Below are 23232 nucleotides of genomic sequence, written 5' to 3' on the forward strand. Positions count from 1 at the left end.
GGCCATTTGAGAGGCACTTGTATAATGAAATCTTTTATGTGAGATGTAGTGTGACAGAGAATAGAGGACTACTTCCTGTATCCTGTTACTGAAGGATTTTTTTTCCCACAATGAAGTGAATGGAGGTGAGTCATGGCCAGCTGAGAGTCAGATCCGCTCTGCGTTCAGACATAACAGCAGCAATCCCACTCACGTGTCGTTCACTCCTTTTCACTCACACTGTCCATTCTACAGAGATAATGTGACGAGATAGCAGTGGAGAAGGTGGAACGTTTTACGTTTCTGAAATGGTCCACCCACACAGACAATGTGGTGAAGAAGGTGCAACAGAGCCTCTCCAACCTCAGGAGGCTGAAGAAATGTGTCTTGTCACCTAAAACCCTCACAAGCATTTACAGATGCACAATTGAGAGCACCCTGTCAGGCTACATCACCGCCTGGTACGGCAACTGCACCACCCACAAACGCAAGGCTCTCCAGAGGGTGGTGCGGTCTGCCTAACGATTCACCGGGGGCAAAGTACCTGCCCTCCAGGACACCTACACCACCAGATGTCACAGGAAGGCCAAAAAGATCATCATGGACAACAACCACCCGAGCCACTGCCTATTCACCCCGCTATCATCCAGAAGGCGAGGTCAGTACAGGTGCATCAAAGCTGGGAATAAGAGACTGACAAACAGCTTCTATCTCATAACAGCTAACACTAACACACACTAACACAGATATGCTGCTGCCTACATACAGACTTGAAATCATTGGCCACTTTAATAAATGGATCACTAGTCACTTTAATAATGCCACTTTAATAATGTTTACATATCTTGCATTACTCATCTCATATGTATATACTGTATTTTATACCATCTATTGCATCTTGCCTATGCCGCTCTGTCATTGCTCATCCATATATGTATTCCGTTACACTACTTAGATTTGTGTGTATTAGATAGTTGTTGGGGAATTGTTAGATTACATGTTATATATTGCTGCACTGTCTGAGCAAGAAGCACAAGCATTTCGCTACAATCCCAATAACATCTGCTAACCGTGTGTGTGTGTGTGTGTGTGTGTGTGTGTGTGTGTGTGTGTGTGTGTGTGTGTGTGTGTGACAGTGTGTGTGTGTGTGTGTGTGACAGTGTGTGTGTGACAGTGTGTGTGTGACAGTGTGTGTGACAGTGTGTGTGTGACAGTGTGTGTGTGTGTGTGTGTGTGTGTGTGTGTGTGTGTGTGTGTGTGTGTGTGTGTGTGTGTGTGTGTGTGTGTGTGTGTGTGTGTGTGTGTGTGTGTGTGTGTGTGTGTGTGTGACAGTGTGTGTGTGTGTGTGTGTGTGTGTGTGACAGTGTGTGTGTGACAGTGTGTGTGTGTTATACATTAGTCAATCCCCATGGAACCCTCCTTCAGCACCAGCCGTACGAACACATCCCTTTCTCATCACTGACCATGTCTACTTCTAATAGCTTACGTGCCCTTTGGCACGTGTTACAATAGCTAATATGCCTTCTAGTACTCAGGTACCACTTCTTCCACTGATCTGAGTGCTGCCTCTCCCTTCAGGAGACACAGCAGGGTCTCCTCTCCGTCTGTCTACCTGGGGTCAGCTTTATGTGATGTCTCCTCTCTGTCTCCCATTATAGGTCCATTATCTATTATGCTCTGTCTGTTATCACCTGGTCAGCACATTGACCCCTTAGAGTGTCTGATTGTAATGGACAGCAACCCTGATCCCATTCATTTTCCCTTTCTCCTTTTCCGTCTATCTCCTTCGTGCCCCTCCCCCGTCCCCCGTCCCCCCTCCTCTCCAGTTTAATGGAAATGTCTTCTCAGGCGCCATCAGTGCACATTGCATATTAGGTCACTGTAAACCCTAGCGGATACTATTGAAGGTTATGATAGCTGGTATACCAGGCCAGCTCCTGATACTATTGAAGGTTAGGATAGCTGGTATACCAGGCCAGCTCCTGATACTATTGAAGGTTATGATAGCTGGTATACCAGGCCAGCTCCTGATACTATTGAAGGTTATGATAGCTGGTATACCAGGCCAGCTCCTGATACTATTGAAGGTTATGATAGCTGGTATACCAGGGCAGCTCCTGATACTATTGAAGGTTATGATAGCTGGTATACCAGGCCAGCTCCTGATACTATTGAAGATTATGATAGCTGGTATACCAGGGCAGCTCCTGATACTATTGAATGTTATGATAGCTGGTATACCAGGCCAGCTCCTGATACTATTGAAGGTTATGATAGCTGGTATACCAGGGCAGCTCCTGATACTATTGAAGATTATGATAGCTGGTATACCAGGGCAGCTCCTGATACTATTGAAGGTTATGATAGCTGGTATACCAGGGCAGCTCCTGATACTATTGAAGGTTATGATAGCTGGTATACCAGGGCAGCTCCTGATACTATTGAAGGTTATGATAGCTGGTATACCAGGCCAGCTCCTAATACTATTGAAGGTTATGATAGCTGGTATACCAGGCCAGCTCCTGATACTATTGAAGGTTATGATAGCTGGTATACTAGGGCAGCTCCTGATACTATTGCTAATGTCTGAAGAGACTGTGGAAAAACTTAACTATATGGAGATGTTGTCTGTTGTAGTATGTGTTGTGTTATGCAAAGCTTAAATACTGATGTCAACTATTTCTCTCTCCTCAGTGCTGGGAAGTGTACACATCATGAAATGCAAGACACAACAGTGATGCCTAACAAGGAGATACCCGAAGAGTCTTCAGCATGCGAGAGTGAGTGGGTGCGTGAGAGATGGTTGAAATGAGATTTACAGTGTTTTTATGCATTATCTTTACAGTATTTTATTTAACTAGGCAAGTCAGTTAAAGAACAAATTCTTATTTTCAATGACAGCCTAGGAACAGTGGGTTAACTGCCTTGTTCAGGGGCAGAACGACAGAATTTTACTGTCCAACGCTCTAACCACTAGGCTACCTGCCTCCCCGATATCTACAGTATATTCTATGGGTATTTTTTACATCAGAATATTTGTATATCCTGTACTCGTGTTTTGGGCTCTTTTTTTACACAGAGATGTTTTTGATCCTGTAAATAAATCCCAACTGAGCCCTGTATTTACCCTGCTCTTTATTTCCATTTTGGTGGTCAGCGCCAAAGATTTTTCCCCAAACTTTTCCCCATGTTAGCAAGCTGAGTTGTACAGTAGATATGTCTCTCTGTGGGGTTGAGGTGAGTGGGGTTTGGAAGCTGTTACACTCCACTCCTACATGCTATTTAGTGAGAGGGGTGACACAAACATGAACTTTTCCCCCATTGATTTCCAGCATCTATGGCTCTGTTTGGGGCGAGGTGAGAGGGGTGGTTGTAAGTCATTATAGACTTAGGAGTGACTCACACACTTCTTACATCACATCTCTGTGCGGCGGGTGTGTGTGGGTGTGTGTGCCTGTCCCTGAATTTCTTACTGTACACACACACACACGTCAGAGGGCAGCAGCCCCAAGAGTTGGCCACGGGCCAGGTTGAGGAGGAGGGGAACAGACTGTGTGTGTGTGGTAAATGTTAATTTTTGTAGTTTGTAGAGGGGGCCATGTGTACATCCGGGTGTCTATCTTTGTTGGTGCTGAGTCTGTGCTTTAGCAGGCGTTGAGTTGGCATATTGTGCTTGTCTGTTTCACATTCCCATGAACATAACAAAATATTAGGCCATAAACTAACAAATAATGATTTGTTCCAAGATAGGCTCCACAGAACAAGATATAAGCTTGAATAGTTTTTCTTATGTTGATTTTTGCCTTTGGTATTTAGTATTTTATTAGGATCCCTAATTAGCCGCTGCTACCCTTTGGGGATCCAAAAGTAAAAACAAAACGCACAAAATACAATATATAATATACGTAACAATACATAATATATCAAAATGTATGTGTCTCTTCACAGTCCGCATTATGCCATAAGGTCTTTTATCTTTTTTAATCTGGTTTTATTGCTAGATTGAGTTGCCTGGGATGGCAGAGTTCCATGTAGTCATGGCTCTATTTAATACTGTGTGTTTCCCAGCCTCTGTTCTGGACCTGGGGACTGTGAAGAGACCTCTGGCTGCATGTCTTGTGTGGTACCGTTGAGTGTCCGAACTGTGTACCAACTGCTGGAACAGACAGTTCAGTACCTTCAACACATCAATACTTAGAAGGAGCTTATGCTACCATTTACAATGCAGCCTATTCCCCAGCAGTTTGAACTTTTTACGCAATATTACAGTTTAGGCCGTATATTTTATAATAGGCCTTGTAGCCTCTATCAGAGTCTGTCACGTTGTCCAGATTTGTGTGATTGGCGTGCGTCACCTTTCACAGTAAAACGCTAACCTAGTATTTCAAATATGGACAATTAGGCTTAGGCCTATACTAGTGTCAAGTTGACAAATAATATAATTCAGAATTGTGTTAAATCATTTTTACATTGGGAAAATAAAGGTATTCTAATTCAATCTAATAGGCCTAGGAATAGATTTACAGTGCATTCATTGTTAACTCTAGAATGCCACAGACCTGGTTGTCGTGACAACGGCCCAGTATCTTTGACAAAGTGAAAAACATTTCCATTTGTAAAACAGCTGATGTTGTGTTTATTTTACAGCCAGGAGAATGGGGAAACCAAAAAAAAAAAAATCAACCCTGAGAAGACCAGTGAGGAGGAGGTGTGGTCCACGCACGGCTCTGGGTGTGGTCCACGCACGGCTCTGGGTGTGGTCCACGCACGGCTCTGGGTGTGGTCCACGGCTCTGGGTGTGCTCCACGGCTCTGGGTGTGCTCCACGGCTCTGGGTGTGGTCCACGGCTCTGGGTGTGGTCCACGGCTCTGGGTGTGCTCCACGGCTCTGGGTGTGGTCCACGGCTCTGGGTGTGGTCCACGGCTCTGGGTGTGGTCCACGGCTCTGGGTGTGGTCCACGGCTCTGGGTGTGGTCCACGGCTCTGGGTGTGGTCCACGGCTCTGGGTGTGGTCCACGGCTCTGGGTGTGCTCCACGGCTCTGGGTGTGCTCCACGGCTCTGGGTGTGCTCCACGGCTCTGGGTGTGCTCCACGGCTCTGGGTGTGCTCCACGGCTCTGGGTGTGCTCCACGGCTCTGGGTGTGCTCCACGGCTCTGGGTGTGCTCCACGGCTCTGTTTCAAAGAGATGGACAAGGAGATATCCACCCTCTGAAATAATCTGGACCACGAAAAGGCCTGCGAGGGGACGTGGACGAAAGAGATGGAAGAGCTCAAGAGGAGGGGGGTCACCATGTTTAAAACTAGAGACCTCTCCACTTTCAGGTAGGAGAAAATAGAACTGGAGAGCAGACTGAGTCAGGCAGAAAAGAGAGAGATGTCCAGTCAGAACCAGATAAATGCTCTCCAGGAGAGCCTCCAGGCCAAGGAAGAAAAGTGGCCAGTCAGAACGAACTTCAGAAGACCCTCCAGGCCAGGGAAGACCAGTGGATGGTCATGCAGACAGAGCTCCAGGAGACCCTCCAGGCTTTGGGGAAGCAGGTGGAAACTGCCATCACCAAGAAAGAATGGTGGACGGTCAAGCAGGGAGAAATGCAGAGAGAGAGAGACACGGAAGAGCTGGACAAAATGACCAAGGCCACCATGCACCTTCAGCCCTCTCTGCTTCTCAGAGGAGCTGGAGGGAGGAGAAGAGAGATCTTGAGAGAAGGATCAGAGAGGCAGAGGAGAGAGAGATGGCCGGCCAGCAGTTGCTGAATGTTCTCCTGGAGACGCACCTGGAAATCAAAAAAGAGCAAGTGAATGAGAAAGAAGATATGGAGATGAGGATCATGGCCAGCCAGAGAGACCTGAACACTTTCCAGCAGACCCTCCGGGCCTTAGACAAAGAACATTTACATGTTGCCAACTCCGTGTCCACCGTGAGATTGGAAGTGTCCTGTCCAGGGTGTGTACTTGTGTCGTCCGGGTTAGGGTTTGGCTGGGGTAGGCCGTCATTGTAAATAAGAATTAGTTCTTAACTGACTTGCCTAGTTAAATAAAATAACTTGTACGTCAAGCTGCCTATTTTCCATTATATTGATCCTCAAAAAAATATATATTTTCATTTTATATCAACAATTAAAAAATAAAGATTGAAAAGAATCAACAATAGTGGTGTAATGCGTCTTGCTATTTGGTGTTTTGATCCGGTGTGAAGAATGAACAGAGAACCAATAATTCATTGTCATAGTTAGTTTGAGCCCTGTTGATTATAATTAAAGTAGGGATGGTATTGGAGATTCGACTTCCTCAAAATGTGTCAAATATACGTTTGAAAAAAAAAAAACAACAACAACACCGCTGATATTAAACTGAATAGAATTGACTGATAAGACATTTGCTGAGAGAACATTCCACATTCTGATGAAGGCTAATGATTAAGGCCAAGTTTTTAATAGTTACTTAAATGAAACGATACATTTGTATTGGTGAGCAAGTGTTGCACCTTTTCCTTTTCAATGATGATAAAATCGTTTGGTTGCACCTCAACTCACATTGGTTGAGCGCCCTCCACTTCCTTCCAGAACATTCCACCCTACTCAGTCTTTGGTTGCAAGCGACGCTCACATTGTGCATAACGTATGTACACTACATGCGGGTACATGCCTGCAGTACGTGTTTGATGTGTGTACAGATCAGTTGGTAGAGCATGACGCTGCACCGCCAGGGTTGTGGGTTCAACAACATGTCACTAGGGCTGACAGTCTCGCCTCTTTCATCACTGTGGTTACGTAAGCTCTGAAAGTGATGGCATTCTCTGCATTGTCTCTCTTGGCATTGCAACACACACACACACACACACACACACACACACACACACACACACACACACACACACACACACACACACACACACACACACACATTCATCTCTCTGTCACTCACTCACACATACATTCATCTCTCTCTCTCCTCTCTCTCTCACTGTCACTCACTCACTCACTCACTCACTCACTCACTGACACACACACACACACACATTAATCTCTCTCTGTCACACACACACACATTCATCTCTCTCTGCCACTCACACACACATTCATCTTTCCCGCTCTGCCACTCACGCACACATTCATCTCTCTCTCTCTGTCACTCACTCGCACACTCTTTCTTTTTCACACACACACACACACACACACACACACACACACACACACACACACACACACACACACACACACACACACACACACACACACACACACACACACACACAGAGGCAGGCATGACTGCCCAGACTCAGTGTAGTTTTCCTTCTTCTTGTTCTCTCATCATGAGCTCAACAGTTCTCAGAAGATCCATTTTCACCAGAAGAAAAATAAACATCTTTCATCCTGTAGTTTTTGCAGTTGATTTGATTTCTTAGCTTGATTTAATCTTCAAACAGTGTTTCATGTGGTCCCAGTCTCCAAGGGAGGTGCAATCAGGCATTCTCAGAACAGATGAAAAATGTAACTGTAGTCTTATCAAGTCTAGTGAAGAGACAGTACCAGACAGTCTCACTCATACTCAGCACAGAGAAAGAGAGGGAGAGAGACAGGCAGACGTAGACAGGCAGACGTAGACAGGCAGACGGAGACAGGCAGACGGAGACAGGCAGACGGAGACAGGCAGACGGAGACAGGCAGACGGAGACAGGCAGACGGAGACAGGCAGACGGAGACAGGCAGACGGAGACAGGCAGACGGAGACAGGCAGACGTGGAGTGAGACAGGCAGACGTGGAGTGAGACAGGCAGGCAGAAAGGCAGAGAGACAGACAGGCAGAAAGGCAGAGAGACAGACAGGCAGAAAGGCAGAGAGACAGACAGGCAGAAAGGCAGAGAGACAGACAGGCAGAAAGGCAGAGAGACAGACAGGCAGAAAGGCAGAGAGACAGACAGGCAGAAAGGCAGAGAGACAGACAGGCAGAAAGGCAGAGAGACAGACAGGCAGAAAGGCAGAGAGACAGACAGGCAGAAAGGCAGAGAGACAGACAGGCAGAAAGGCAGAGAGACAGACAGGCAGAAAGGCAGAGAGACAGACAGGCAGAAAGGCAGAGAGACAGACAGGCAGGCAGAGAGACAGACAGGCAGGCAGAGAGACAGACAGGCAGGCAGAGAGACAGACAGGCAGAGAGACAGACAGAGAGACAGACAGGCAGAGAGACAGAGAGACTGGTAGAAAGAGAGAGAGGATGTGAAAGGACACAGGGAGAGTATTCTGACTACACTCCTCTCATGTCTCTGCTCGATTGAAGTGAACAAGCTCTTTGATGTGTTTGTGGAGACGGCGTATGTGAAAGTGTTCGTCGAAGCTCACAGCACTATGTGAAACCCATCTGTAATTTGCTAACATGGGTGTCCTTGTCAGAGACCCTCTATTGGTGCATCCTCTTATCTGTAGGTGGTCGGCTGGGACAGAGTGCCTTCTCATTGTCTCTCGTTGAGGGGGTAGCTTGAACCCTAGCGCTGACGAGCTGCGGTACAGCCAAATAGAAATGTATTGGCAATGTTCCTAAGTTAGCGCAGACTGCATTCACGGTAAAGCTGCCCATTTTGGCTCAATCGGAAATTACCTTTACATTTCAAGCGCGCTACAGCGCTGAACTTCAGCCATACGGATTGAATCCAACCGTCAGGAGAACTTGGGTTTGACACCTTAGGATGCTTGTACTATGCGGTTGTTCCTGGGTTTGAAATCCGTTATTGCAGGATTGTTTCAGCTTCCTTGCACTTGATGTAAGTCGCTCTGGATAAAACTGCTTGACTTATTACACTAAACATTATTAAAGTGGCATTATTAAAGTGACTAGTGATCCATTTATTAAAGTGGCCAATGATTTCAAGTCTGTATGTAGGCAGCAGCTTATCTGTGTTAGTGGTGGCTGTTTAACAGCCTTAACGGCCTTGATAGAAGCTGTTTTTCAGTCTCTCAGTCCCAGCTTTGATGCACCTGTACTGACCTCACCTTCTGGATGATACAGGGTGAACAGGCAGTGGCTCGGGTGGTTGTTGTCCTTGAGGATCTTTTTGGCCTTCCTGTGACATCTGGTGGTGTAGGTATCCTGGAGGGCAGGTAGTTTGCGCCCGGTGATGCGTTGTGCAGACGCACAACCCTCTGGAGAGCCTTGCGGTTGTGGGTGGTGCAACTGCCGTACCAGGCAGTGATACAGCCGACAGGGTTTTAGGTGACAAGACAATTTCTTCAGCCTCCTGAGCTTGTGATTTGTCAAACTGGGTAGAATGAACTTTGAAACATCAGTCATTCAGTTGCCAGGAGATGAGGAACAAAACATGCCATAATAAGGCCAAACACAAATTCTCTCTCTCTCTCTCTCTCTTACACTCTCTCTCTCTTACACACTCTCTCTCTCTTACGCACTCTCTCTCTCTTACGCTCTCTCTCTCTCTCTCTCTCTCTCTCTCTCTCTCTCTCTCTCTCTCTCTCTCTCTCTCTCTCTCTCTCTCTCTCTCTCTCTCTCTTACACACTCTCTCTCTCTCACACACTCTCTCTCTCTCTCACACACTCTCTATCTCTCTTACTCTCTCTCTCTCTTACTCTCTCTCTCTCTCTCTCTTACACTCTCTCACACCTCTCTCTCTCTCTCTCTCTCTCTCTCTCTTACACTCTCTCTCTCTCTCTTACACTCTCTCTCTCTCTCTCTTACTCTCTCTCTCTCTCTCTCTTACTCTCTCTCTCACACACTCTCTCTCTCTTACTCTCTCTCTCACACACTCTCTCTCTCTTACTCTCTCTCTCTCACTCTCTCTCTCTCTTACTCTCTCTCTCACACTCTCTCTCTCTCTCTCTCTCTTACTCTCTCTCTCTCACACACTCTCTCTCTCTCTCTCTTACACTCTCTCTCTTACACTCTCTCTCTCTTACACTCTCTCTCTCTTACACTCTCTCTCTCTTACACTCTCTCTCTCTTACACTCTCTCTCTCTTACACTCTCTCTCTCTTACACTCTCTCTCTCTTACTCTCTCTCTCTCTTACTCTCTCTCTCTTACTCTCTCTCACACACTCTTTCTCTCTCTCTCTTACTCTCTCTCTCTCACACACACTCTCTCTCTTACTCTCTCTCTCTCTCTTACTCTCTCTCTCTCTCTCTCTTACTCGCTCTCTGTGTCTCTCTCTGTCCTCAAGTCAAAGAATGATAACTTTCCACATTCTTATCTTCATGTGTACCAAGGAAGAGAATCAAAAAGGTTGGCCACTCAAACCTAGACGACCTTTCTTCCTCAATGCCAGGCAATTACTGCTGTGAACAGAACATTTTTCACGACCCACGATATTCCAACCAGACATGCAATGATAAAGAACTAGAGAGATGTGAAATGGTAGCTGGGCTATTGTACGAGTCGCACCGATGCAAGACATTTGACCTTCATAAAAAAACTTCCAGTACAAAGCAAGGACTCATAAAAGTACTGTACTCACTTTTCGAATATTTAGGATGTAGATGATGGCTCTTGACTGTTATGACGCAATTACGTTTTTTTGTTGCGGTATCGTTCAATGATCGTTCAATGATCGTTTGATGATCGTTCAATGATCGTTCAATGATCGTTCAATGATCGTTCAGTGATCGTTCAGTGATCGTTCAGTGATCGTTCAGTGATCGTTCAGTGATCGTTCAGTGATCGTTCAGTGATCGTTCAGTGATCGTTCAGTGATCGTTCAGTGATCGTTCAGTGATCGTTCAGTGATCGTTCAGTGATCGTTCAGTGATCGTTCAGTGATCGTTCAGTGATCGTTCAGTGATCGTTCAATGATCGTTCAATGATGGTTCAATGATGGTTCAATGATGGTTCAATGATGGTTCAATGATGGTTCAATGATGGTTCAATGATGGTTCAATGATCGTTCAATGATCGTTCAACCCCTTGGCTTTCATTCTTCATCCTCTTTTATTCCTCTCATCTCTCTTTCACTGAGTCACCCCTCCACTTTCTACTGTATATCTGTTTTTTTTATCATGTTTACCATGTCATTAAAACTCGTTTTTCAACCACCACAAATTTCTTGCTAACAAACTATAGTTTTGGCAAGTCGGTTAGGACATCTACTTTGTACATGACACAAGTCATTTTTCCTTCAATTGTTTATAGACAGATTATTTCACTTAAAATTCACTGTTTCACAATTCCAGTGGTTCAGAAGTTTACATACATTAAATGGACTGTGCCATTAAACAGCTTGGAAAATTCCAGAAAATGTCATGGCTTTAGAAGCTTCTGATAGGCTAATTGACATAATTTGAGTCAATTGGAGGTGTAACTGTGGATGTATTTCAAGGCCTACCTTCAAACACAGTGCCTCTTTGCTTGACATCATGGGAAAATCAAAAGAAATCAGCCAAGTCCTCAGAAAAAAAAATTGTTGACCTCCACAAGTCTGGTTCATCCAAGGGGGGCAATTTCCAAACACCTAAAGGTACCACGGTCATCTGTACAAACAATAGTACATGAGAATAAACACCATGGGACCACGCAGCCGTCATACCGCTCAGGAAGGAGACGCAATCTGTCTCCTTGAGATGAAGGTACTTTGGAGTGAAATGTGCAAATCAATCCCAGAACAACAGCAAAGGACCTTGTGAAGATGCTGGAAGAAACAGGTACGAAAGTATCTATATCCACAGTAAAACAAGTACTAGATCGGCATAACCTGAAAGGCCGCTCAACAAGGAAGAAGCCACTGCTCCAAAACCGCCATAAAAAAGCCAGACTACGGTTTTCAACTGCACATGGGGACGAAGATCGTACTCTTTTGGAGAAATGTCCTCTGATCTGATGAAACAAAAATAGAACTGTTTTGCCATAATGACCATCATTATGGTTAGAGGAAAATTTTGTGATTCTTGTTTGTGAGCTAGGCAGGCTACTGCCTGGGAAGGTCTCCCACTCAGAAGTAACCGAAGAGGCTTGTTGTTTAATTTGGTTCCTATTCTGAAAGTTTGATAAATTAGTGCATAATGACATCTATATTTAATAGTACAACAAATGAATTTAGGGTGTTAGACTCATATACTGTATTTCAATGCAAATTCAGGGGAACTTCTGAATTATTTTGGAGCAGCCTCTGGTACTGGCCAGGATGAGGAGCCATCTAGCTCCTCAGCCACACAGACCTCTTCAGAAATGATCTCGGTGCCTCAGGATGAGGAACCATCCACCTCCTCAGCCACACAGGTGTCTTCACAAATATTGTCTGAGGATGAAGACCCATTTGCTTCAACTTCTCCCCAGCAGGATTATTCAGGTGTGTTTGTGCACACATAGTTTATGATTATTTATTTGTGTTGTTCCAAATGTCTGAATAAAAAGAGTTATGAGGAGGCTGAAGGTGGGGTTTGCCCAGGGAGCTATACAAACTAGAACCGCCACCATGTTGTTTGTGACCTGTCAAAGGTCTGTTAAGATGGGGCCCATCCAGAGCAACTCACAGTAGTGCATACATTTTAATACTTTCTTTGTACTGGTGCCCCTTGGGAATCGAACCCACAACACTGGCACTGCAAGCGCCATGCTCTACCAACTGAGCTACACGGGACTACACACACTCGTACATACATACTCACACCACTCCCTCCCACACACACACACGTGCAACTAGGACAAAATGTGTTTTAACTCATCTCCAGTGCCAGTATGTGAAGTGATTTATTTTGGTGTGCAGAGGGCTTAGGTTTCCTTTCACAGGGACAACACTGTGAAAGTAATTTGTGTAAAGGGAGGGGATGGTTCCTCCACCACGCCATGGTTCCATGGTTCCAGCTCATGTCAAACCTGATGTTTTCAACCGTAATCACCAGATGTGCAAGAACAAGTGCTCCAGTACCTTTCTCTTTGCTCTCTTTCTCTTTGCTCTCTTTCTCTTTGCTCTCCCTCAGTTTTTTCTCAAGTCTCTTTCTCTCGCTCTCTCTTTCTCTCTCTCTCTCTCTCTCTCTCTCTCTCTCTCTCTCTCTCTCTCTCTCTCTCTCTCTCTCTCTCAGGGCTTCCTCAGGTCTTTCTCTCTCTCTCAGGGCTTCCTCAGGTCTTTCTCTCTCTCTCTCTCTCTCTCTCTCTCTCTCTCTCAGGGCTTCCTCAGGTCTCTCTCTCTCTCAGGGCTTCCTCAGGTCTCTCTCTCTCTCTCTCAGGGCTTCCTCAGGTCTCTCTCTCTCTCTCTCAGGGCTTCCTCAGGTCTCTCTCTCTCTCTCTCAGGGCTTCCTCAGGTCTCTCTCTCTCTCTCTCAGGGCTTCCTCAGGTCTCTCTCTCTCTCTCTCAGGGCTTCCTCAGGTCTCTCTCTCTCTCTCTCAGGGCTTCCTCAGGTCTCTCTCTCTCTCTCAGAGCTTCCTCAGGTCTCTCTCTCTCTCTCAGGGCTTCCTCAGGTCTCTCACTCTCAGGGCTTCCTCAGGTCTCTCACTCTCAGGGCTTCCTCTTCCTCTGTCTCATTTTCCGGGGTTTAGTGTGCTAGCATGTGGTCCGCCTGTTTTAGGCTAAGTCCATTAGACTGCTAATCATTGAGAATGCAAGTTCTGCCTGTATTTCCCTATTCACCAGTTGTGCCCAACAGCCGTGACCTTTAAAATAGCAGATGCTTAATTAAGGAGGTTACACCTGCTGCTATTTGATTACAGCCCTTATACCTCAAAAGCACTTCTGTCTGGTCTATCTGCAGCCCAAATTGGAATTTACATCAAGCCCGAGATACAGGTTGGCAGGCACTCACACAGACACAACACATACACACACATACACAGACAAACACACACAGATACACACGCATGGACACACACAGATACACACGCATACACACACACACTCTTCTTTGTCTTTCTCTCTCACACAGACACTCTCTCTCTGACTCACTGACTCAGTATGCCTGCTCACACTACAGACACACTCTTTCTCTGACTCACTGACTCTAGTGTGAGCAGGCATACTGACACACACTCTCTCTCTGACTCACTGACTCAGTATGCCTGCTCACACTACAGACACACTCTTTCTCTGACTCACTGACTCTAGTGTGAGCAGGCATACTGACACACACTCTCTCTCTGACTCACTGACTCAGTATGCCTGCTCACACTACAGACACACTCTTTCTCTGACTCACTGACTCTAGTGTGAGCAGGCATACTGACACACACTCTCTCTCTGACTCACTGACTCAGTATGCCTGCTCACACTACAGACACACTCTTTCTCTGACTCACTGACTCTAGTGTGAGCAGGCATACTGACACACACTCTCTCTCTGACTCACTGACTCAGTATGCCTGCTCACACTACAGACACACTCTTTCTCTGACTCACTGACTCTAGTGTGAGCAGGCATACTGACACACACTCTCTCTCTGACTCACTGACTCAGTATGCCTGCTCACACTACAGACAGGTGACATCGCATTTCTTCTTGGAGAAGTAACTTTTTAAGGAGATGCGTGCATGAGTATATACGCATGCTCAAGTGTGTGTGTGTGTGTGTGTGTGTGTGTGTGTGTGTGTGTGTGTGTATGTGTATGTGTATGTGCGCATGAGTGTCGTACGTGCGTCCATATGAGCGGCTGGCACAGCCTGCGACTGACCTAATTATGGCAGACCTGCTGGGGTGCGGCGCCCAGATTGTGTGTGTGTGTGTGTGTGTGTGTGTGTGTGTGTGTGTGTGCGTGCGTGCGTGCGTGCGTTTGAGTGTGGTTACCTTCTCCTTAATTACTGTGTGTCACAAGTATCCTCAACTACCGATGTAGCTAAATGTTCCCCACAGGTAAACAACAGGTCTCCAGTCCACACAGATGATTACATTACAGTGCTCTAATCAGATTGCAGGTACTGTACTGTAGAGATGAATAGAAGTGCCAGCTCCGTCAGTTAGCTAGCAGATCTCCTTCCGGGCGAGGATTTATGTGTTTGTTGTTTTCGTGTGTGTATTCCCAAGGAGATAACCCTTCTCCTCCACACAAAATGTTGAATCCCGGGTGGTCTGTGGCAGGGGGTGTTTGGGAAAATTTATTGCTGTCTCTACGACTGCCGCCTCACCAGCAAGATATCCGCAACAGAAATTCTCCAATCCCGGAATCGGGCTCGTTGAATGTTCAATTATTCATGCTGCTATTGCAGCGCTCGGGCACAGAGGGAGGGATCGGGGGGGCGGGGGGGGTACTGGCATCATCGGCATTCCCCGACCTGGCTGTGAGATGGAATATGTACAGTATGGGCCTACCAGCCCGACGGCATCTATCATATTCCGTTCCCCCGTTATCAGACCCCCGTCCCACAGCACTCACTCTACCTCTTCCTCCATAACATGCTTTCTCTAACTCTCTCTCTCTTTACCTTGCACTTCCTGTCTCTCTCTACCTGTCTACCTCTCGCTCCACCTCTCTTCCCCTTTCTCCCGCTGAGTCCTGGTCACACACAGGCAAGCTCTGCCATTAGCGCTGTGATTACTCAAGAGGGAGCTGTGGTAAAGAAGGTGTTATCAAATGCCCTTAATGCCTACACCACAGCCAAGGGCCCTTGAATATGCGAAAGCGCATAATTGAGGGACCTTAGGGAGATGACATAGCTCACTTTACACCCTTCCTCTTTCCAGCTCTAGGTGGTCAGCATTGGTGACAGACCACATTCGTCCCACCAAGCCTTCTCCAGGGGTCTTCTATACACATGCGTTCACGCCCCCTTAGATTCCTATGATCTCAACATGCCTGTGATTTCTCCTCCTCCACTCTCCTGGCCTCTTTTCTCCTCTCCCATCCTCTCCCCCCCTCTCGCCTCCTCTCCTCTTCTCTCAACACTGTTTAGTCAATGCAAGGATCAGTTCAATGTCGGCTTGTTTCTATTATGGAAATCACTCGCCTCTGGTGGATGACCTGTTTCTGTGAGATATGCTGTGTAACTGGCTCCCCTGGGAGGAAGAGAGAGAGGATTGATAAGGAGAAAGAGAGAGCAGATTGATAAGGAGAAAGAGAGAGCAGATTGATAAGGAGAAAGAGAGAGCAGATTAATAAGGAGAAAGAGAGAGCAGATTAAGGAGAAAGAGAGAGCAGATTAAGGAGAAAGAGAGAGCAGATTAAGGAGAAAGAGAGAGCAGATTAAGGAGAAAGAGAGAGCAGATTAAGGAGAAAGAGAGAGCAGATTAAGGAGAAAGAGAGAGCAGATTAAGGAGAAAGAGAGAGCAGATTAAGGAGAAAGAGAGAGCAGATTGATAAGGAGAAAGAGAGAGCACGATAGAGAGAGAAAGATAGGTGGGGAAGGTATCAGTGACAGTGTCTAGCTCTCTGTACAGTGTGTGTCGTGCTGTACTGTGTGCTCTCGGTGTTAACAGAACGTCCCACTGCACCAGTCCTCTTCCTTGTTAACTGCTGTCATGCCTGCTACCCCCTAAACTCTGTTCCCCTTCCTGAATCTGATCTCCATCTCATCACTCTGCCTCAGAGAGCTGCTACCAGAAACTCCCCCTTTTTAACAAGTCATGGCTCGCTAAAATGAAGATCCATATGTGTTTCCTCATCCCCTTGCTGCCTCTTCCCCGTTCCTCTTCAACTTCCTGTTGATGTGCGTCACTCGTGCATTTTTCATGCTGGCGCCGGTAAGGGGGCTAAGAACGCAGGGGTGCTAATGCTAAGCTAGGCTAGGCTACTCATCAATGTTTCAGGACAGATGGAGGTGGCGCGATGGGAGCTGGAGAGGTTATATTAGCCTGTGTACCGTCTTTTAGCCAGCCTTCCACAGCTATCCGACTGACCACGTTGCCCAGTGTCTGGGCAGTGTTGTCTGGTACACAGCCAATAACAGCTGGTCAGAACCACTGGGCTGGACATGTCTGAACTGTGAATTCACCTGAGAGGTCAGAGAGCCGCAGGCATAGAGATCCTCCATCTATGGACCTATAACTCAGCCTTTCCTGACTGACACTGATACCATCCACCCTGCATTCGAGTGGGTCAAACTCGTAGTGGACAACGTCTGCAACGTAAGGATCTCATTCAGGATAGATATGCTTCTTCTGCTTGTCTCTGGGTTGACTCACACCCAACATTGACATTGGTCTTACCTCTGATGGAAGGATGTCTGTCTGAGGAATCAAAGAAGTGGGCAATGGATACAGAAGGCCAGTAATGTTTCTTCTAGTCTACCTTTTGGGTTGGAATAGGAAGCCAGAGAATCTCCCACTCGCTCTCTCTCGCTCTTTCTCGCTCTCTCTCTTGCTTTCTCCAGTCTCTGTCCAACTGTAGTGGAGCTGTGCCGTCAGAGGACTCCCTATAACGGAGGAAGACACCACATGGATCCTGACCTTACCTGTGAGCGGGCTCATTATCCCAGCCTGCATCTAGTCCGGAAGACTCTGCTGCTCGTTAAATGCCACGAGCCAAGCTCGTGCTCCCTTCTGTGATTGCCTCTCCATGGCGAGAGGACCAGAGGAGAGATGAGAGGAGGAGGAGGAGGGAGGGAGGGAGGTGTGGCTTTCTCTCTTTATCTCTCTTTATCTCTCTTTAAAGACTCGGCTGAGTTGGATGGTCCACTTTTAGTCCTCAGCTGTTAGTAGAATCCCCCTTCACCCAGAGTGTCTGTTCAGTGCAGTTATGATAGAAGAGGGAACTGTTGCCTGCATGTTGCATGGGCTGAAATAACATGCTGACAGCCCTGCATACAGATGTAGGGGGGAGGTTGGTTGGGATGGAATGGAATATCCAGATTTTCCTTTCATTTTGCATTTGCATGTTTTAACACATCGACCCCAGGCTCTCGTTATGGTGCACGGTGTTGTGCAAGTTTGTGCTCCCCGCGTCAACAAGCGGTATGACTGCTCCTCTGGACGAAAGCATTATTCATCTTCCTCCCAGAGACTAGTGCCACCTGGGACAGGTTAGGAATTAATGAGACAGCTGAAACGTCATCTCTTTATCCACTCAATCTGACAAAAAACCACCTCCCTCGGAAAGATTTGCATTGCTGGGGAGGCACCATAAATCTTACTGGTATTGTCGATGGATATGGTGACGGATATGGCAATATTGGTGGACAGGGATTATTGGTTTTGTGGTGAGGTGAACCGAACATTACATTGAAATATTGTTAAAATCGTCCCGATCAATCTTGATATGGTGGCGTTTACGGCTGTGGCATACATTGGTTGACAGGGATCACTGGTTTTGTGGTGAACTGACACAACATGCCGTGTCACGTTTTGTGTATCGTTGCATCTAAAAAGTTGTATCTTTGTTGGAGAATTACATAAATCATGCTCTTTCCTTCATAACGTATGTTCCATTATCCTTGAAATAAAATTGCTATCATTGTATTTATAGCAGCACTGCAGTGTAAAGCGAAAATAGCATTCCAGGAGCTTTCCAGGTCAGTGCTTAATACTGAGAGAAAATAGCATTCCAGGAGCTTTCCAGGTCAGTGCTTAATACTGAGAGAAAATAGCATTCCAGGAGCTTTCCAGGTCAGTGCTTAATACTGAGAGAAAATAGCATTCCAGGAGCTTTCCATGTCAGTGCTTAATACTGAGAGAAAATAGCATTCCAGGAGCTTTCCAGGTCAGTGCTTAATACTGAGAGAAAATAGCATTCCAGGAGCTTTCCATGTCTGTGCTTAATACTGAGAGAAAATAGCATTCCAGGAGCTTTCCAGGTCAGTGCTTAATACTGAGAGAAAATAGCATTCCAGGAGCTTTCCAGGTCAGTGCTTAATACTGAGAGAAAATAGCATTCCAGGAGCTTTCCAGGTCAGTGCTTAATACTGAGAGAAAATAGCATTCCAGGAGCTTTCCATGTCAGTGCTTAATACTGAGAGAAAATAGCATTCCAGGAGCTTTCCAGGTCAGTGCTTAATACTGAGAGAAAATAGCATTCCGGGAGCTTTCCAGGTCAGTGCTTAATACTGAGAGAAAATAGCTTTCCAGGTCAGTGCTTAATACTGAGAGAAAATAGCATTCCAGGAGCTTTCCAGGTCAGTGCTTAATACTGAGAGAAAATAGCATTCCAGGAGCTTTCCATGTCAGTGCTTAATACTGAGAGAAAATAGCATTCCAGGAGCTTTCCAGGTCAGTGCTTAATACTGAGAGAAAATAGCATTCCAGGAGCTTTCCAGGTCAGTGCTTAATACTGAGAGAAAATAGCATTCCAGGAGCTTTCCAGGTCAGTGCTTAATACTGAGAGAAAATAGCATTCCAGGAGCTTTCCATGTCAGTGCTTAATACTGAGAGAAAATAGCATTCCAGGAGCTTTCCAGGTCAGTGCCTAATACTGAGAGAAAATAACATTCCAGGAGCTTTCCAGGTCAGTGCTTAATACTGAGAGAAAATAGCATTCCAGGAGCTTTCCAGGTCCGTGCTTAATACTGAGAGAAAATAGCATTCCAGGAGCTTTCCAGGTCAGTGCTTAATACTGAGAGAAAATAGCATTCCAGGAGCTTTCCAGGTCAGTGCTTAATACTGAGAGAAAATAGCATTCCAGGAGCTTTCCAGGTCAGTGCTTAATACTGAGAGAAAATAGCATTCCAGGAGCTTTCCAGGTCAGTGCTAAATACTGAGAGAAAATAGCATTCCAGGAGCTTTCCAGGTCAGTGCTTAATACTGAGAGAAAATAGCATTCCAGGAGCTTTCCAGGTCAGTGCTTAATACTGAGAGAAAATAGCATTCCAGGAGCTTTTCAGGTCAGTGCTTAATACTGAAAGAAAATAGCATTCCAGGAGCTTTCCAGGTCAGTGCTTAATACTGAGAGAAAATAGCATTCCAGGAGCTTTCCAGGTCAGTGCTTAATACTGAGAGAAAATAGCATTCCAGGAGCTTTCCAGGTCAGTGCTTAATACTGAGAGAAAATGTGTGTGTGAATATTTCTCAGGCTAACTCTTTCATTCCAGATAGTTATTTATGGGCGGTGGACTGGAGATCAATTGCACTGTGGATTCTGATTACAAAACGTAGCTCTATAAAGTGGGTTGGAGCCTGAATTGTGAAGTAGGGCACCTTATGGTGCCCTCTATGATATGAGAGAAAACAGATGTTTACATATAGGCAAGAGAGGTGCCCTGGAAAACGTCAGCTCATGTAAACTCAGCATTTAAAAAGCAGCATATGTAACAACCCTTTGGCAGAAATCCTTACACTAAAGTCTATTACTGTTTTCACATTGTCCTTGTAGAGTTTATTTTATTTAATGGTTTGTCTGTTTGAATTAAGATTGAGGGCTTTGATTTATGGACTGGTTAATTATTAATGACTTAAATTGGGATCTGAAATGACAGTTGTCCGGATCAATTCAAGTCTAGGTCAGTTTGACAGGAAAGTTATCGTGTTATATGTGAGATTTCATGGGTTTCATAGGTTGATCCTTTGACTGATTTCTATCGGGGGCGGCAGGTAGCCTAGTAGTTAAATCGTTGGACTAGTAACCGAAAGGTTGCAAGATCAAATCCCTGAGCTGACAAGGTAAAAATCTGTCGTCTTGCCCCTGAACAGGCAGTTAACCCACTGTTCCTAGGCCGTCATTGTAAATAAGAATTAGTTCTTAACTGACTTGCTTATTTAAATAAAGGTGAAATAAAAATCAGTTTTAAGATCATTTATTTACATTTTTTCAAGGGAATGTCTGTTTGGTACAATTGATGATGTCTCCTGGTGCAGAGAATATTCAGATGACCACAAATGCACGGTCGTACTCTAGCAATGCACTACAGCCCAGCAGCCTTACGCTAGCAGGGAATTAGTGAGCAGCGTAGTAAGCAGTAGCCCCAGTGATTATGATGGCATGGCCAGTCGGCCATTGACGGGTGCTTTCTGGTGACGTCAACTGAGAGTCTGGCTATAAACCGCCACTGTGGCAGTACTGTAGATCACCCTCCCTCCTCTCCTCTCCTTTGATCCTGCTGTTGTTTTGGACAGTATAGTGGAGCCTCATTCCTTGTCAACGTGATGTTTGTGTGATTCTCAACCCTGTCCTCATGCCACCCAGCCACTTCCACTTCTAATCTATTTCAGTAGTAGCACACCTGCTTAAACTAATCACAGGCTTGGCGATTTGTTGATTGGTGGATTGAGTGTGTAGCATGTCCTAGTCCTGGACTAAATAAATATATTGAGTGAAACATAGAGTATTTACAGGGGTCTTCAAGAGGGCTGGGCACTCCCATATCAAAGCAGGGGGAGCTCCCTGCAGAGGTGTCATTCCCATATGGGGCACAAGGCCATGTGCCCCCTCAGATTTGTCCTGTTTAAAAGTGTTCTGAGGTTAAATTGATTACAAAACGTCATTTTTAAGACCACGTTTTATCATAATTATAGATAAAAAAAGATCTGTCAGTGGCATTTTGTAGAGGGGGCACACTTCCTGGACCAGGCATAGAGTACCCCCTCCCCCCATTCTCCCTAGTAAGTGGTTCCTTCCAAGGTGTACCATGGAGAAAAGATATGCTAGGCAGGATGCTAGATGCTTTAGTGCAGGGGTTCTCAACTCTGACCCTACAAGGCCTGTTGGTTTTCTGTTCTACCTGATCATTAATTGCACACACCTAGTGTCCCAGGTCGAATTCAGTCCCTGATTAGAGGGGGGAAATGAAAGAACACAGTGGAACTGGCTTCGAAGTCCAGAGTTGAGTTTGAGGGCTCTAGTGCAGAAAGCATCATTAGTGGAGGAAAGAGAGTGTTGAGTGACCACACTGAGCGTTTGATTTGATTTCAGCTGCCAGTGATGGGCACTCGTAAGCTATGTAGCCTATTGATTCCTTCTTGATAAATAAATTAAAGGAAAATGTTTTGTTTCTCTATAATACTAGTCTCCTACTGTAGCAAATGTATGAAGTTTGCTTTAGCTATCCAGCTAGATAGCTTCCCAATATCCCAACCTCTTAACTAGCTGCCAAGCCATTTCAGGCTATCAATCAAGTTAGAGTAGCTTGTCAAACTGTCTTAGCTGGCATGCCTGCTGGAAAGTTTGCTATAGTAGACTTTAGAAAATACTAAAATTGCTTTAATTCTTGGGCTATGATGCTATATACCAGTGTTGTACTAATCTAAGGCATAAAGGTTCTTATAGAATACATGTGCATCTTTAAATAAAAAATCATATTCGAACAGGTAAAGATGTATGATTATATAACCGATGCAGAAAAATGCAAACATTTTTGACATAGAAATAGGCATAATGATTGTGGCTGTAGATGCCAGTTAAAAGCTGCTTCAGGTGTTTCAAAAATGCTCAATTCTCAGATTTATCAGCACCCCTCTTCACCCCCCTTCCTAACTATGCGCCCCCTCTAAAATAATGGATGGATGACACCCCTGGCTCCTTGTGTTGAACGTGTAAAACGAGCTCCCCCATAAGTTTTTGAATTACTTTTGGTTCAACCCACTAGTTTTAGGCCACCCCCTAGACTCATTGTGCAATTCCAACCCTTCTCCAGCATTGTCTACCAGTCCAATGTACTCTCTCAACCCTTCAGAAAACAGGCCTTGAGTGTAACCAGTCCAGTTTGGTGTGTGTTCTGTATGAGGGCGAAATGATGATAGTGAGAAGAGTAAGGATGCCTGTTCTCTAAGGGAGAGATCCGACCTCATTACTTTGTTACTGGGCTCTTGACCTTGGGTAAGAGGTAGTGCACCTTGGGAGAATGAATCTCTGGGTCAGTGAGGCTGTGTGTGAATGTTCTGACTGAGCTAATGAGGGTCTGTCCCCTCAAGGGACCTCTTTCTCTTTCTGTCAGGGACTACATCTCCCATCTCTCCCCCTGGCTACCTACTAACTAAGGCCTACAGCTGCTCATTGCTCGCTATCTGATCAATGTTGGCTCTCAGGGAAGATTGCTTTTCTAACTGGTCTTTCAAGAGACCTTCCCTCCCAGTTCTCCCTCTGGATAACTAACTACCCAAGTGATTTATGAGTAACGGCCATAGATTTTTATGGTAACAGGAAGCCAAGCATGATGGTGCAGGCTGCACCATTTCTCCAAAAGCCATGCTGCAAGAGGCAGAGTTAAATGTGTGTTCTTCTCTGAGATGTTTGTGACACCATCTGATACGTGGGTGATGACGAATAATAACTGACTCAGCTCAATGCAGTAACTGTCAAAGTACAAGACCACCAGCATCCAGGACTGTAGTGTTTTGTTACATGATGCATGTGATGGGAGAGGATGGCACTTAACACAACACTGTAAACGGATACAGAACGAAATAGAGCAGTATAGGCTACAGTATAGCATGGCGCTTTCTGTAGGTTTGGATCAGATTGCATCGCAACC

The sequence above is a fragment of the Oncorhynchus keta genome, chromosome 10 (assembly GCF_023373465.1).
Source record: "Oncorhynchus keta strain PuntledgeMale-10-30-2019 chromosome 10, Oket_V2, whole genome shotgun sequence".
Lineage (NCBI taxonomy): Eukaryota > Metazoa > Chordata > Actinopteri > Salmoniformes > Salmonidae > Oncorhynchus > Oncorhynchus keta.